Genomic DNA, 17,356 nt, shown 5'->3' with positions numbered 1-17,356 from the left:
TTTTTCTTTGAGCATGTTTCGTGACAGACATGTATTTCTTGTATTTGCAATTCTTTCAAATCTATCTATTTATTTTCCTATATCTATCTTGTAAAATTAAACTAAGGAGAGACCAGACACCCCAGCAGCAACAACCAAAAATCACAAATAGAATGGTAAAACTTTTTATTTTCCGTGTCATCCTGGGCCTCTATACACAAATACTGCATTAGTCAGCAACTTAACATCAAGCCAATGATTATGACCATTCTCACTCCCTGAGGTGTTAGTATTTAGCTAACAGAAATAAATTTCTGCTGCATTCACAGGGCCAAATTCACTGAATCTAGATCATCAGAAAGATACTTGCAAACTGCATTTTAACAAAGGCACGTTCGAAGCCAATGTATGGCACCACAGAAGAGGCAGCCTGGTTTGAAACCCGCAAAGCCTGGGCTTGGAAGCCTCAAGCAGCTATTCTGTTCCACTCTAACAAAATAATGAGGTTTTAAATGGTATTAGGGTTTACAACCGTCTGGCACGGCTAGGGAGTGCTAGCAGTTGAGCTAATCTGACAGCCCCGTGTCTAATTCCTGTGTGCTACGGTACGGTGTACCATAAAACATGAAATCGATTAATCCTTCTCAGCACTCTATTCTTGACTTGCACGGGTCCGTACCGGTCGCGCCATCGCGCCGCGTAAAGGGATGTTACACTCATCTCACTCGAGATGGAGTGACTTCTGCGCCCACCGCTTGCCTCAGTGCGACTTTCCAGGAGCGGGAACAGAGTCCCGGGGAAACCGATGACGGTGAATGCTCCAAGACCCAATTTGCCCCTGCCACACCCCTGGTCCCCTCTTCCCCATCCCTTCCCGTTCCCTTGCCGCCGCTCGGGGCGGGGCGGCGGCGGGGCGCGGCGCGGGGCCACCGCCTCCCGAGGGCGGTCCGCCGGTGACAGCCGGGGAGGGAGCCCGGCGCCGGCAGGGAGGTGCGGAACGGTGCGGTGCGGCTGCCGGGCGGTGCTTCGCCGCTCCGTCCGCATCGCGCCAGTGGGTCGCTCCGGGGAAGGAGCGGGGCAGAGTGCTTGGCGGGGCCCTACCGCCGTTGCCGGCAGCGGCGCGGGTGAGTAGCGGCGGCCGGAGGCACGAGTGGGTGATGCGGAGGCGGCGCGGAGGATGGGGTGGGGGAGGGAGGGAGGATAGATGGGAAGATAGAGAGATAGATGGAGGATGCCGCCGCTCTCGGAGACTTTGATCGTGCGAGGTGCCCAGGGGGAAAAAGTGCATCGCGCGGTGGGGCGAGGCCGTGCCCGTCTCCGTGCCAGTGACCTGACGGGCAAAGAAGCCCCGGGAAGGGCGGCCGGTCCTTGGCGGGGCTGGGCGATGTCTGTCCCCCGGCGGGGAGAGGCAGAGGCGGATCCTGCCAGCGAGGGGACAGCTCGGCCGGGCTCCCGGCCCCGGCTCTCCCGCGAGCCCCCGCCAGCTATCAGCGGTGGGGAGAGTCCCAGAGCTCTCCGAGCCCTAGGGGGCTGCCCACGCTCATTCCCCCACCCCCACCGCCGGTGCCTGCGGGGGGAGTGTGGCGGGGAATCCCGGTGCGGCACATCCCGCACCCGCCTCGGCCGGGGCTCCGCCTCTCTCTCTCTGCCCGGGCGTTACCTGCGTTCGGGCGGGCAGCTCTGGCCGTCAGCGGGGCTTTGACAAGCTCTTACAACCCGAGTCCTGCCGGCGTGGGCCTCTTAAGAGCAGGTCTGAGACCCACCCTTCAGGGGCTTGCAGGATGAGGCCTTTATATTTTTTTTTGCAGGGTGCGGGCTGGCTGATATTTACATAATATCTCTGCTTAAGAGTGACCTCTTCCCTAATTGGAGGCTTCCTTTCCATTTTCTATGGCAACACTACAAAAGAGATCACTCCAGGGGGTTGGATGAGAGGAGTATCTGCACATAGTGTAATTTTGGTTTATTGGTTGCCCATTAAGACTGGTTTGTCCTAGTAAATGGGTGGGATTTTGGGGAAAGTTCTTTACCTCAGCAGGTAAAGCCCGTGAATCACTGCAGGTTTGTGGGATCCGTGTTTAGAGAGAGGATGGAACGGATTCAGGATTAACAAACAGGCAAGAATTGTTTTTCTGAGGTATTTACAGATTATCAGTCATAGATAATTAACCTGACTGGTGACTTCCGTGTACCATACTGTCTAATTAACCAATACTAAGAGAACATGTTAATTTAAACAGATGGCATTTATTTCTATTTTTTATTTATTTTAAAAATAATAGTGTTATTCAGAGGAAATCCTAGCAAATTTTCTAAGGGGGAAGAATATAATTCTTACTTAATTTTGAGATGCTTTTTGCTCCCTGAGATCTGTGCCCTACCCTTAGGACCCATCGTGCGTACACAGTAATATCTTTTCTTCCATGGTTGCTCTCACTGACAGTAAACATGCTGTGCCTAGGTACTTATGTGGGAATGGGATTCTGTAATGCTAATTAGGGTCTGCTGTGTTTCATCTCCATGAGATGTCAGTTTTTGTTTCAGGTTTTATATGGCTAGGGGTGACTATGCTTTGTGTTGGCTTCCAAAGCCTACTGAAAATGTTTTCTGACTGTAGGACACATTTATTCATGGTGCATTTAGGCAGGAAGGTTTTTATGAAGACTTTTAAATTCTGCTTAATTATCTTTTGAGTGAGTGCTTTTCTTATTCATTGAAAATGTGAATGCCTTACTGTTAATAACATCGAAATTAGTTATCGTAATACAATACTGATACAATTGTGATACTCTGTAGGGTTTAGAACATTTGTTTTCTCTCTCTGCTCTGTTTATATTTCTTGGTCCATTGGGATGACTTTGTTTCTTGCACTTGAGGTAGTGTGGGGTATTTCTGGGTTTTGTGTTTTTGGTTTTGGATGAATGCAGGTAGTGAGGATATTATTATGAAGTGAACAGATACGTTTGAAAGAGTTTTCAACAGAATTACTGAGAATCTTGGATCTTCTAGAAGAGGTGATTCTCCTAGTGGGTGGAGAGACTGTTTGGAGAGGTGCTCTTCAAGTTTAAGGAGACTACTCCCTTGAATTTCTTCACTGAAGCACTGGGGCTTAAGTCAGCCATGGACTGAGATACTAGTCCTGTAAGAGGCCATTAGTATAGAGATTTGCCCAATCTGTTTAACTTCTTCTTCATGTAGATAAAGACTTATTTTCTTTTTCTTTATGGAAATACTCTCTACTGAAATGTATGTTCCTTTAGTGTCTTAGATTGTTGTTATGGGAACGCAGGAGTTGGAAATAACCTCAAAAGAGGCTATGGGTTGAACGGGAGGTAAGAATGAGGCTTGAGTTGGAAAAGATGTGCTCTGTTAAGATGTTAATCTCAGTATACAGTGATAGAATAGAGGTTCCTCATAGTGATTTTTCTCTTAGAGGTTCATCTTGTTCAAGCCCTCTTTTTATTTGCCATAGTATATTTGCATGCCCAGCACCATCTTTGTTACAGTTTATCTCAGCTCTGGTATCAGTTTCTGCTTTTAAATGTACTTATTTAAATGTCAGCATTTAAATGTTTACAGTTATTTTCATGTATAGATTTTTATTTTTCTGTTGAGCACTGTGATTAGATTACAATAGAAAACAGGATATGTAGGAGTAGCAAGTATATTGAGGACATAAATGAGCCTGGCCTACATTTATGGACAGTGTAAGGCCAGATGGAGCTGACTGTTAAATAAATGTCAGGGAACAGAAAGTAATGAAGAATGTGAGGTTGGATTGCCTCTTCGTATAGAAGCAATGTTGGTTGCATACTGCTTCCCTCTAAGAGGATATATGGACATGTACCACTGATTACTGTGTCTCAATTTATCCACTTATTCATTTTCAACTAAGGTTGCTCTGCCATCAAGGAAACATTAAATCTTTACTCATGTTCTGGTCTGTAATCCTGACTCTTCTTTTTTTCTCTCAACTTTAATTCTATTCTGCTTTATTTTGATGGGACAATATGCAGCCCTAATTACAGCTTTGTGTATTTATATGTACAAACACATTCTATCTCTTTTGTTTTTCATCAAAAAATAGTACCAGATTTAGAACAGTTACTGGTTTATGGTACTTATTCCAATGTTACTGGAAAATCAGTTTCACAGTCATATTTATGTGTTAAAATGTAACATAGTGAGTTCAAGATCTAAAAAAGAGAGTTTTCTCCACCTCGGAAAGGCTTCTGTCTGTATTCCAACTTGTAACTTCTGTGTAACTTCTGACAGGATTTTCTAAAATGAGAAACTACCAGCTCTAACTTTTAAAATAGTTATAGTTGTTCAATGAAATGGTATAGACTCACTCTCAATGAGGCTAGATGGAGCGGCAGTAGTAGTTTCAACTGATTTTTAACTCATTCTTTTTCAATGACACTTCCATAGTTGCACACTATCATAACTCACAAAACTGTTTTTTAGCATTTGGAATGCTTAGGCCTTTCTTTGAGGTCACTAAAACTGCCAGTTGCTTACTTCCTTACTTGGAATATTCCATGTCTTCATTCCCCTATTAAGATTGTCAGCTTAAGAGAAGCCTCTGCTACATGCTGTGATAAGTAAGGTCTTCCCCTTTTCCTCCCAAGACAATACCAGGCTTATAGATCTGGGATTTAATTCCCCAGCTAACTTTGAATTTGATGCATACTTTCTTTACCATACAGTCTCTCAAACACATGCACAACTGCAAATGAAGAGCCACATGTATTTGTGATGCTCACATCTACAACTGTTTGACAGGAGTGGGTGAGGTATTGGTGTAATGAGGAATACCACGTGAAAGACTGTTTTTGCTGTTATTTTTCCTGGTTTTTTTAGACAGAAAAACTTGTAGTCACTGTGTATCTTGTGAGCAGTTCACAATGGGAATTATATGTCAATAAAAGATATAGTGTGTTAATTTCTTATCTCTGTCTAGCCTCTGGTTTTAAGAGAGGTATGCCTAATACATATGACATAAAAACATATAAGCGTATAGTCACATGTAATTGTTTTAGTGCTGCCCTAATAACACGGTAAATAACCTGATTCACTTCTACAAACTATTTGCAGTTAAAGTCTAAAGTTAAGGAAAAATCACTTAAATGGTGAGATGCTTAGAAAAAGCCAATAGACTTTTTTTGTATTGGTTATATCCTCCTCAAAAAGCACAGTCCATACAGGTTTGGTTTGCTTCAGGTTTGCTTTGTTTTCAGTGGAAGATGGTTGAAGAGCATCTCTGGTTTGTTTTGCTGATGACAAGAGATCTTTGATATAAATATTACTTGTTTTTTGCAGTTGTCTTAAACCCTATATATTTAGTCCACGACCTGACGTTCTGTAATCAGCGTAGAATTAAGAGAAGAGCTATTTATATTACTAATTCAATGTGTATTTGTTAATGTGTTGCTTACTTGTTCCCTTTTAGATGCTGGATGTAGCCACCACTGTAGCAGGATCTGTCATAACAGAGCAGGGAACCTCAAAGAGTTTTCTTGTTTTCAGTTCACCTTAACAGTATTGTGCCTGTTCTCTAGCTCCCTACTTTCAATTAAGGAAAATGGGAGCTGTTTCAGAAAGCATATTTTTTGTGTTTCTCAGTGCCATTTTGACTTAACTGTCATCCTCATGGACGACTGAGAGTTGTCCTCCATTTCAGTTGTCTTTGACAACCTATTGAGTTGCTCTTATCACGGCTCTTACCTTTCCCTTCAGTACGGAAGTGTCATTAGTGTCACCCGGCTGTATTTTGCAGTTTCACTTTTGATTTAGCACCGATGTTAAACATGTGCTGCAGATGAAACTCGTGACTTCTGGGGTTTAATCTCAATAAATGGTGTCTTTTTATCTAAGGTAAATATGATTGTCAGCCTTCGTTATGGGCTCTGTCTGCATATCTGGTTGCTTTGACTTCGCTGTGTAGGTGAGGAGGTGAATTTTAATTCTTTTTCCTCTATGGGTATAATGCGCTCCAGTTTAATGCTGGCATATTTTAAGATGAAGCAAGCCATGGCATGTTGGTGTAATTGAAACTGAAGTATTATCATTGTTATTATTTGTATGGTAAGAATAACAGTGAGCCACTACAGAGCAATCTTCCTTGGGTTCTTCCAAAAATACCTTCTTTAATGATAAGGATGAAGAATATCTATCTAAAGTAGACCTATTTTCATAGAAGTAGAATAGTAGACCTATTTTCATTTCATATTTTCATTTTAATAAGACTTTCCAAAATGTCAGTGATTGTGAGGCTATTTCAGCTGCTTTTTCGTCTCTTTGCTGTCTAAAACAATATCCAGCATCTTGTAACTCTTTATTTACTGCACCATACTGCTTTTATTTATGCTAAGAAAGTGTCAAATATTTTGCATTTCTTCTCACTAGCTTGCATTTGAACTGCTATCCAAAGGTACAAGCTTTATTTTCCTGTGAACTCCTAATTCTCTGAACAAGCTTGTTCTCCAAGTTAATAAATACTTGTGGTGACATGGCTTGTTCTCCATGTTAATAAATACTTGTGACGATGTGATGCACTTGTATCCTGAGAGTAATCAGGACACATTTCTAGGGTGGAGATTTTGCTTTGTGAGACTGTGATTTTCATTCTATTTGAGTGTGTAAACTGCAAGTACTGCTTAGAAATGAGAGATGGAACTCCAAGAATATACCTTTTTCTCTATCAAGGTCTAGAGCACTACTTTTACAATGTTTTTACCCTAGGTTGATCTGCTTTGAGTCACACTGGCCTTTCCCTGTAGAATACATTGTGTCTTAATCATTTATCACTAAACTTGTTAATATAGACTATATTATAGACTATAGTACAGACTATATTATAATGATACTCTTGTAACTTTACTGTAGCAGACCTTTATTTCATAAAGAAGAATTCAGTAATTTTTCCTCTCATATATTTTCCTTCCTATTTCTTAAATGAAAAAGAATGATTTGCAAATGCATTTTATTACAGCTTCTTACATCAATGTTCTTTGAGATTTACTCATTTTAAGATAAGAATGAAAACCCATCTGCACTATGGCAAAAGAAAATAATTCAGCTGACTAATAAAAATGATGGAAGTTATTACGAAGGCAGACTTCAGCTTCCCGTTAGATTTGGCATGAGACTTTGGCTACTATCACAAAGGGTGGAGAAGGAGGATGGGATACTGTGCCCCAACAGTTAGTGGATCTTCTGGTGATTTTGAGACTTTTAGTGAAATGGCAAACTCTTGCTAAATAAATTTAATTATATTTACTGTAGCCTGGCTTCCTACAGACAACTTCTGCTATCTTGGTCCACTATGACTAATTTTTGCATCTGTTGACCAATTTCAAATGGCATTTTTAAGAAGAGTTGAAGTCTTAAAGATGATGCTCCTGCTCCTGAACTCAAGATGTATGTACTTCACTGGGAAGGTTAGGTGGACCCTTCTTCTTCAATTTTTAAACCAGTGTTATTGTTGAAGTTGAAAAGTGGATATTTTCTGGCTATTTCCTTTTTGTCCTAACATCGCGTTATATGCTTTCTTCTGTTATGGTGCTGTTTTTGCTTTTGTTTCGTTTTTTTTGTAAGATTTGGTTGGTTGTTTTTAGTGGATTGTCATTATATGCTACTATTGCTGGAGAGTTTTTTAGATTCTGCATTCTACCAATCAGGAAGTCAGGACCATTACTACTTCTTGCAGTAAAATACAAAGCTGTCTGTCACTCAGCTATATGTTTATTTTACCGACTTTGTCTTTATGTTAATGAAAAAGATTCTGTGTATATATAGGTTTTTTTTGCAGACTTTGTGTTTTGGTATTATCCACTATGTAGGAAAGCCTGAAATACCTTTTTTTCTTTTCTCTGTTTTTCCCATCTTTTCACCTTAGCCTTTCCTAGATGACTTCTAGGCTAGAACATAGATGGCTATTTCTGCACCACAGTGAGGAACCATGACCACAGCCATTGTTAGATAAATCAGAGCTAGATTTAATTGGTATGTTTAGCTAGCTATTTAGGAATTCAGCTATTGGGTAGTGAAGCAGTAGTTTCTAAGAGTAAAAATCATCAATGCAGAGAATTTTTGTATGCATTTGCAAATATACACTCAGAAAATACTTCAAGGATTAACATAAAGATAGATAGATGTGTTTGTGGAGACAATATATCTGAATAACTGGATGAAGCAGAAGATTCCTGCACTATAAAATAATGTCATCATAATTCCAGGTTAAGCTTTAAGAGGCATTATATTGGAGATGTGTCTGATTTAAACAGTATCTAAGCTCTAATCAGAGTACTTAGTGGACTTAATATATAGATTAATATAGATTGTCCAGGAACTGAGAGAGGCGAATCCTTCAACAAGCACAAAAGCAACATAAGATTCTAATTATTTGCTGTTTCCTCACACAAAGCAGAGAGATATCTAAAAAATTGAGGGAGATATCTCCATATCACTGTAGGTTATAAATACCATGCATTTCTTACAGATTTAGATCTGTAAATCTAAAATCCTGTTGGATACTGGTAAATCAGAGCCTTAAATATCATGTCAAGAACAGTAATTCTTATCTGGAGAAAATGCAAAATATACTGCAGATTTGCTTTTTCATGTCTAGTATTTCTATTTCCTGTGCATCGGATGCAAAAAAGCATGAGTGGTTCAGCTGCTACAATCAGCTGCAACTGGCATGTGGATTAAGGAAGCTGGAAAAAGTCCATGGTCATGCACTGGAATGCAGTAATTGACAGCTCCTTACTGGGAGATGGGACCGAATGTGTGAATCCATCACAGCGTGAAGCTTAGATCTGTTGAATGCTATCCTGCTCTAGTTATTTCAGATTTTGGATACCCTGGAATAACCTCTCCATTTTCCAAGGAAATTATTTTTATTGGTATATAAATATATTGGGAGAGGGAAAAATTAAAATGGATAATGTAAGAGAATAACTTTCTATGGTGAGTTTTCCTGTGGAAACAAGTCTGAAGAAGCTGTATGGAAAGTAGTTGAGTCAATAATTGCGAGCAAGATGCAGAAGGAGATGAGTTGAAAGAATGTGACACAGAAAATAAGAAAGAGTGGGCGTCTATGTAGGCAGCTTTGTTGATGGTAAAATGCTACATGTTCTTATTTTGCTGTGTGCTTTTTCATAATGGAGGAATGGATGTTCTGCACAGTTGAAATCATGTCTGTTTTCTTCTATAATATTTTTGGTTTCTATAAATTTTCTATAATGTTCTCTATATTCTTTCATTTCTGTAACATTTTCTATAACATTTGGGGTTGGACTAGATGATCTTTAGAGGTCCCTTCTGACTCCTACCATTCAGTGATTTGTGATTTTTATTTACTTTTTTCTTCATATGTGGAAGGAATCATTAAGGCCTAGGTATATTCTTTAGGAATGAAACTGTTCAATGGGAAACTCTTTTTTTTTTTTTTTTTGAAAGTTCTTGAATTACACAAATCCATTTCTTCTTTTTCCTGTTTTATATTGCCTGAGGGAGACCCTACCCTACAGGTGATATAAATGTTGTCATGTGTTCTCTCTTGCAAGGGCTGTAGGTTTCTAAATAGAAAAATAAGAACCATCTTGGTACTGACTAGTTTGATTCTGATCTCAACCACAATCTGTGTAACATGGCACCCTCACCCATACGACCATTAACTTCATTGCTTGTGTTCTTGGTTTATACTGGACATTAGAACTAGCCTAGGCAGAGATGTTGACAGTAGTAGTTACACTCGTTGCAACTGTGAGCAGCAGCTTTATGTCTCCTCGTGGGAAGAGTTGCTATAGTTTTGGGGTCTTGAATACAAATATATCCTTCTTTAATCTGGAGTAAAGTCTAAAAATTGATTATTTTTTTTTTCCTCAGATGTTGGATGAGGTCTTTCTTATCTGTTTTTGGCAAGCAGGATTTAACTTCTATTAGATTGTTCTTCACGCGTTGAGAACATCTTAGTTATTTTTGCTGTGGCTTGTGAAACTCTACTTGGTTCCAAAGTGGCTGGAGAAAACGCTGTATGCCATGTGCATTTATCTGTCTGAAGGTGCTGCATATAAACATCATTGGAATGTGATCATGGCCATTGCTGTCCTCATTGTAACTCACAAATAGCACATATGCCGCTCCAGGGGAAAATAAACAACAAACATCTAAATTTGTAGAAGCCACTGTTGGAAAGATGCTAAACATTTAATCTCAAAACAAATGTTGAGGAGGCGGAAGTTTACCTCACTGGATTCTGAATCATTTGAAGCAAACTGCAGGCCTCTTCTTAATATAGGCTTTAATCTGATTTAACTTCAACTTTTAAACTGTTAATCTTTAACCACATTAGAGACCTTTAATATGCTGGAGCTTGCCGTGTTGTGACTTTTCTGGGGTAGCACAAAAAAATTGTATTACAGACTGATTAAACAAAACATCAAGAGCAGAGATGTGGCTTCTAAACCATGTGTTGAAATTCTTGGACAAGCATCCAGTGACCATTAGTAGCTTCCCCTCTATTAAAAATAGTCCGATAGTTCCTGATTTTTGTTTTCACCCCTTGTTTTTTCCAGGTAAATATTTTCAGTATGGTCAGCTGAGATGCTATTTGCTACCTGACAGCAAAACTGGTTCTCTTTGAAATACCGTCCTGCATTACCCACTCACAGTTCTCTGACCGCAGATTCCCTGGTTTATTCCCTTTCTCCTTCTTTCCTTGCCAACAAGGTCTCTTCTAGTGCCACTTCTGTCCCCATGCTCTCTGGCTTGACATCTCTTTACAGAGACTTTATCCCATCCATTACTGAGTTTTTATCACTTTTGAGATTTTTAAAGCACATCCCAGCATCATCTTCTGTGCTGTATCAAAGCTTATAGATCACATTGGAGCAATATGCACTGTGATTCTCTGATTAGCTAATATCATTCTGCATTGCAGTATCAAGTTTTTTTTGACACAGATAAGCAGGATGTTGGAAAAATGGTGCCAACTATGTGGCTGAGGACTTAAATACCATATGAATTCATATAAATTAATAAATATCTGAGCCCAAGAGAAATATGGGAGAGGAATTACAGAAAATACTAGGTTACAGGGCCGTAGAGTGGCACTGAAGACTGTCAGCCCTTGGTTCTGTTGTTTGGGCTTCAAGCTGGATTAGGTAGTACTTGTGGAGATGTGAAAATGAAGCTTTGACCTATAACAATGGCAAAGCTGACTTTCAAAGCTGGGTCTCAATCTGAGACATTTTTTTTTCCTGCATGCTGTTAGTAGTATTTGTGCTCATAAACAGCTTAGAATAAGCTTGCAGTGCAGTGAAAAATCTCAGTGGGACTGTCAGATTAAAATAATGTTTTGATTTTGGCAATTTACAGTTTTAAGCAAATACATTAAATATCAGAGCTTTGTTACTTAAGCAGTTCAATGAAATTTTGCCTATCTTATTCAGGTTTTGTAATGCTGGAGTAGATGGGCAAATGCCATGGTGTTTGTGTTCAAAAACATGTAAACATTTTTTTATTGCAAGAAAAAAAAGCCAAACCAAAACATTTCAATGACAATGGGTTGCACGGGAGCTTTGACCTGCATTATGTGGCCAGACTTGTGTTTGCCTCATTTTGCCTTGTGTATGCCTGCAGTGAAGCTGTGCAATGCATTTCAGAACTGATGCCTACGTCACTGCAACTAACAGACAATCTGCAAGTTGGGTCAGAATTTCTCTGCTTCCATTCCTGAATATATAGGTGGGGAGTAATAGTCTCTGTATATAAGTTTGTTTCAACTTTTAATGTCAGGGGAGTTTGATCTGCAGCTTCTGTGTTTGGAATGCTCTGTGGAAGTGTGTCAAGGAGACAAAACTATCATCCTGTTCTTGATAATGCAGAAAGCAGAGTTCTCAAAACCGGTAGTTGTTTAGTTATCCTTCTGCCTATCTACATATCAGAAAAGGAATAAATGGCTTTTGTCACTTATCTACATGAGATACTGAGCCAGAAGCAAAATACCATGTTCAAAATATTGATCTGTATGTATGTTGGAGCTCAGCTTTGTGTTTTCTAACATGGCTAAAACTCATTCTAGCTTTGATAAGTAGAATTTAAATTCAGATGTTTCATGTCTCCATACAATAATCTACATATTATTTTATAATTAGTTTATACTTCTTCTTTCATACCATAATTTCTGTTATTGAAGGTTTCTTCCTTCTCTAGTCATGAAGCACCAAGCCTTCTATGTAACTTGAATTTCAGCTTTTCCTTTTCCCATAATTACTTCTTTTCTACCATTGAGATTATCTGTCTCTGTAGGATGGAATACATATTTCAGTCTGTACTGACCATCTGCACATGCATTTGTGTAGTACACTTTTATCAATATTATGTCTTCATATGCATTTTATTTATAAATGTTATAATGCCATTAAATTTACCTGTATAATGCCAAATAAATACTTTTTATAATAATTGTTGCTGCTGCTAAACGTGATATTTATCTTTCCAAATTCAACATCAGCCTTCTACTTGAAGATTGTGTCGTGTTGGATGAATTCAAATTTGGAGAGAATTTACAGGGTTTTTGTTTAATTATCTTTTCCTGAATTCTAATTCCACTAAGAAAAGTGACCATTTTTTTCTATCTTGTTAATAGCAAGCTACTTATTTTCTAATTTCTGAGTTTGCTTTTAGTTAGCTTACTTTTTTATTTTTCTTTTTTTCTCTTTGGATAAGTATAATCACCATTCTAAACATGTTAGAAATTTTTTATTCAGAGTTTGAGGCTCAGTCTATGTGCCAAGTTGTTTAATGTCAGGTTTTTTGGTAATTCTATTATTTGCTTCTTGGCCATATAGATTGATTTTCATGAGCTTGGGAAGAATGATAAAAATTAGTCTTGGAATTTATCAGAGGAACATTTATAAAATATCTTTAGATTTTCCTTCTCAACCTTTCACCTCATTGTGCAACATATGATATACAGAAAGCCCTAGCTGAATGGGGCTTGTGAGATAGTTCAGCATCTGGCCCTTAAGGTAAAATCCATCTCAATGACCAAGTATGAAATAGGATTCATGTTTCCCTCTCTCCCTGACTGAGCTACATTAAAGTTAGTGTTTCCCATGAACAACCAACATAATACTGAAATTACCATAGATCCAAGGCAGTATACAATATTGTAACTTTTGAGATACATTTAACTACTACTTTTTGTTTAAATTGGAAGGCTAGAAAGTAACAGTTGACTTACTGAATGTGGAATGAGAAAAGAATTATCTTCTACTTACTTTTCACACTGCTTTTGCACTTCTGTAAAGGGCAGGTTTCCCTGTTTTGGATGGTAGCTTAAGGGAAGAAATCCTGGCATCAAAAGTCTTCACAAAAAGCTTGGATACGAGGCAGGTTGCATTATACAAAGTGTTTTCATTGCATTCTCATGGTGCAGAAACAGCCTCTAAATGATAGGGGCACTATATGGTGGAAGAAATGCTCATATTCTATTGCATTCGCATCACAGAACAAATCATCTGATCTATTTGTATGGAATAAGGGCTCATATTTCCAGTCATCAAATCTCCCTTTCTCTTCCCTTTGTCCTTTAAGCTTTGCATTTTGTTCTTTTTTCACTAAAATGAAGCCATTATTTGGGTTTTTTTTCTTCTCATCACACTTTTTTTTTTTTTTTTTTTGTAACATGTTTAAGTGAAATAAAAGGAAACTATTTTTATTTGAGGGATCTCATTGTTTCTTTTTTTAAGAGTTAAATTAGTGCAAGAACTTTTCACTGGACTATAGCCTTAGCTTTGCAGGGAAATGATTAGGGTTTAAAGACAAGATGCTATGTTTATGGTCTATTGACCTCATTTGACATTGGGAATGCCATGTTTTAATTCCTGGTATACTTACTGTTCTCTGAATTTTGAAATCTGTGGACTTGACATGGCAACAGAGAAAAGCATCTCAGTGCTCCAGAGAAAATGTGATGATCTGAAACTATATATCTTTGGACAGTATTTTTAGTGCTTTTCCTGTGTATACTGTATTAGCAAACACAGTGTAAAATGAAAAAAAAAAAGAAAAAGCAACTAGTGCCACTGAAAATCAAACTATTTCTGTACATTATTTTTGCATTTTGATCATTTATTGATATGCTCTTTAAGCCAACAACCATTTAAATATGGCCAAGTCTAGAAACAACAGGCACTGAAGCATGTAATGCAATGACAATTCATAATGATGAATTCATAATTTTATCTTCTGTTTGTATTTGGCTGTTTTATTATTCCTGTTGTTGTTTCTTATATTTCTGTTCTACATTTCATGTTGTACTTGATTTCAAACAACACGATGATTGTATTTGGCAAGGTGTTTACAGTAGGTGACTTGGGTCAAAAACCATGTTCTGAAAAGCTTCATCCTTTTCCCTGCTCCATTTTGTAATCTATAATCTTCATGTCTTGCTTTTTATGCAGACCTTTTGTCACTACAGCTGTTTTTCAGCATGCAGGAGTGAACTTAGCTCCTTTTAGAATTTCATTAATGCCACTTTTGATCAGTTGGCAGATGTTAGAAGTGACCGACACTCACCATGGCCGCTGCTGATCCCCAAGTGCCATATGTGTCTGCAGGACAGGTGGCCAGGATTCTCAGCTAGGGAAGCTCAGCTCCCAGTGGGTGCTCTGAAAGATGAAGATGTCTCCAGGATGGATGAGCATTCTTGCCACTGTGATAATAACTCAATATATAATTTGAGATCCCAAGCATCTTTGAGTAATTTCTGCATGTGTTCATTAACTTGTAAACGTAGGCATCTGCACTCTCTGTGAATGCCCTAATGGGGAAGAGCTTATCAATTTCTTTGCTTACCTAATTCCATTGACTACTTATACCTTCCCTCAGGAACCTCTCAGTAACACTATGAGCATGGCTATATAGCAAATATGATATAAATCAAAATAAAGCTGTGTTATAAGGATGAATTAAATTAGGCAGGTTTATTTTTAGGTTACTGATTATATTGACAATCAAAACATTTAACAAGAGTGTTCTTTGTTCTGTGCAGTAATTTTTACAACAAAATTGTACTCTCATCATTGTGTTGGCATGAAAAATCAGGGAACTTGCTGGCAGGCATATCTGGGTTAGGATGCAGTAACTCATTAGAAGCTCCTAAAGCAGGATTACATAAATGAGACCCTATCTTCTCAGGTTAAATATAGTTCTGTAGTTTAATCTGTGACTACCATAAAGTCAGCCTGTATTGACTGACAGTAATAATCTGATTTGTTTGGCTTTTCAGTGCTATGCTTAAAAACAAGACATTGGAAACATAAATAAAATTCATGGAATATATTGTGAGTTAATTGGTGTTATTTAGGGTGGGATTTTTTAATGAGTTGAAATGTTAATTAACTAGACAGATTGGAAAAAAAACCTTGAAATATATATAAATATATATAACACACTTTACATCAATGTATTTTTTTGTTTAGTCAACTTATAAAAAGAATTTCTTCCTTTTTCTGCTTTAGGCTATAATCTTGAAGGCTACTTCAGTAAAAGTATAGGTAATGCTAGCTATAAAAATCTAGCAATTAAAATATAGGCTTTTGGAATATATTACAGTCACAAAGAGAGAAAGGGACATGTTTTCCTTGATAGATTCCCTTGGCCTCTTTTCTAGAACTGATGTGTTTCCATTAAAATGATCAATAGGCTTCTAGAGGCAATGTTCAGTATTCCGTAGCAAGATGTTGAATATTATTTTGTATTACTACTTTATAATAACTTATTGTATCATTATTTATAAACACCTTTTTTTAGGGACATTATCTATCAGTTTCTCATTTCTGCTCAAAAGACTGGAGAAACCTCAAACAAACCAAGACCCACAAATACCTTTTCTAACATGAGAGTTTAGTTTTTAGACAAACTGTCTTTACAATTTCTCTGTAAGGCCTCATTTTTTTCTTATAGTTGGCAGGATGAATGTGTGTGTGTTTGTGTGGACTGGTACATATCACTGGTTACACACATCAGTCATATAGATTGAAAAAATTCTTGTCAGTGCCTTCATTTAATTTGCTGGTCCTAAAAAGCCTGGTGTAGCACTGAGCAGTCCATTCTGACAGCATCAGTATCAATTGGCTGTTGGGTAAGCAGCAACACATTTGACAGTGCTGAAGTCTTCAACTTCTGTCTGTTACACCATCTGAGTTGTGTTTCTTAGTGTAGCATTCCTTTTCATCTGTGAACATGTGGGGATACACCAGAGGTAAAGTTATGTTCAGTTCCAAATATGAAGTCAGTGTCACATCTGCCAGAGGTGCATGTGCACGTTGAGAAATGAGCATGGTTTGGCCTGACTGAAAGCCTTATCTAGGCATGAAAAGCATGTTATGTATTCATAATGCCACTTATTTTTTTTTCTCAGATAAACTTGTACAAGTATGATAAGGTCATGCCATGTGCACCAAGTACTGTCCAGTTATATGTTCAAGCACTCAACTTGTGTTTTGGTTTTTTGTTTTGTTTTTTAAAAAGGTAGATGGGAATCAAAGTCCTTCTATTAATTCATTGCATGCAGTAAATTTGCTGGTTTTCGTACATTCTTGCGTTCTAAACGGAGGGTTTACATTAGCAAGGTGGTGAGGACATACAAAGAATTAATTTTGCACTCCTCACTTTACTAAGGAAAAGGAAATTATTTATTGACCATAAGTCTTAATTTTAAAGACTTGGAGCTGAGGAAGTTGTATTTGATATATAAAGAACAAACCCAGTTCAACACTGGAGTATTTCTGTTAGAAACACCTCACTGTTTTTATAACTCTTCTAAAGATGGAAATAAAGTTGTTCTTATGTCATGGTTCAGAAATGTAAAAAGCAAGGGCTCAGTTCCCAAAATGTCAGTAATAGGAATAGAAGCCAATAGTAAGACTGCTTCTTGTTAGCTTAAATATCTCTTGTAAAATGGTCAATGTTGCAGTTTTCCACAATCTTCCCCATATTTTGTGGGACAAATTTTTGACTGATAAATTTTTTCAGAGCACTTCAGGATTTTCTGATGGAAGGAAGCTAAAGTACCTTGGAACAATAATAATCAAATACACTTTTTTTGCTAAATAACAATAATAATTTAGTACTTGACACCAAATACATCTTAACTAGAAGATGTTTTCAATAGACCTTTCCTAAATAGAGAGTCCAAGATCAGAACCAGAGAAAATATTTATTTTAAAACTTATAGGGGACAAATAGACTTAGTTATTGCAACGTTCTATTTCCATTGACTTCAAACTGGCTTTTTATCTATTTTTATCTATTTTTATTTAAAATAGATTTCCTTACTTTTCCTTTGGCAAAATCTGTG

General features: G+C 37.9%; 1 protein-coding gene across 2 annotated transcripts in view; it reads left to right on the top strand.

The window, feature by feature from the left end:
* The first annotated feature begins 1,002 nt into the window (after nucleotides 1–1,002).
* Nucleotides 1,003–17,356, top strand: part of LOC104555463 (janus kinase and microtubule-interacting protein 2) — a 211,451-nt gene continuing 195,097 nt past the window's right edge. Inside the window, exon 1 of one of the 2 annotated variants that reach the window (XM_061992934.1) lies at nucleotides 1,003–1,103. The gene's annotated coding sequence lies outside the window, so the exon portion shown is untranslated. Of the gene's footprint in view, nucleotides 1,104–5,835; nucleotides 5,857–17,356 lie in introns of those variants that run through there. The other variant, XM_061992935.1, reaches the window with a different exon arrangement.

This window comes from Colius striatus, chromosome 3, assembly GCF_028858725.1.
Source record: "Colius striatus isolate bColStr4 chromosome 3, bColStr4.1.hap1, whole genome shotgun sequence".
Taxonomy (NCBI): domain Eukaryota; kingdom Metazoa; phylum Chordata; class Aves; order Coliiformes; family Coliidae; genus Colius; species Colius striatus.
This window is presented reverse-complemented; position numbering and strand designations above follow the sequence as displayed.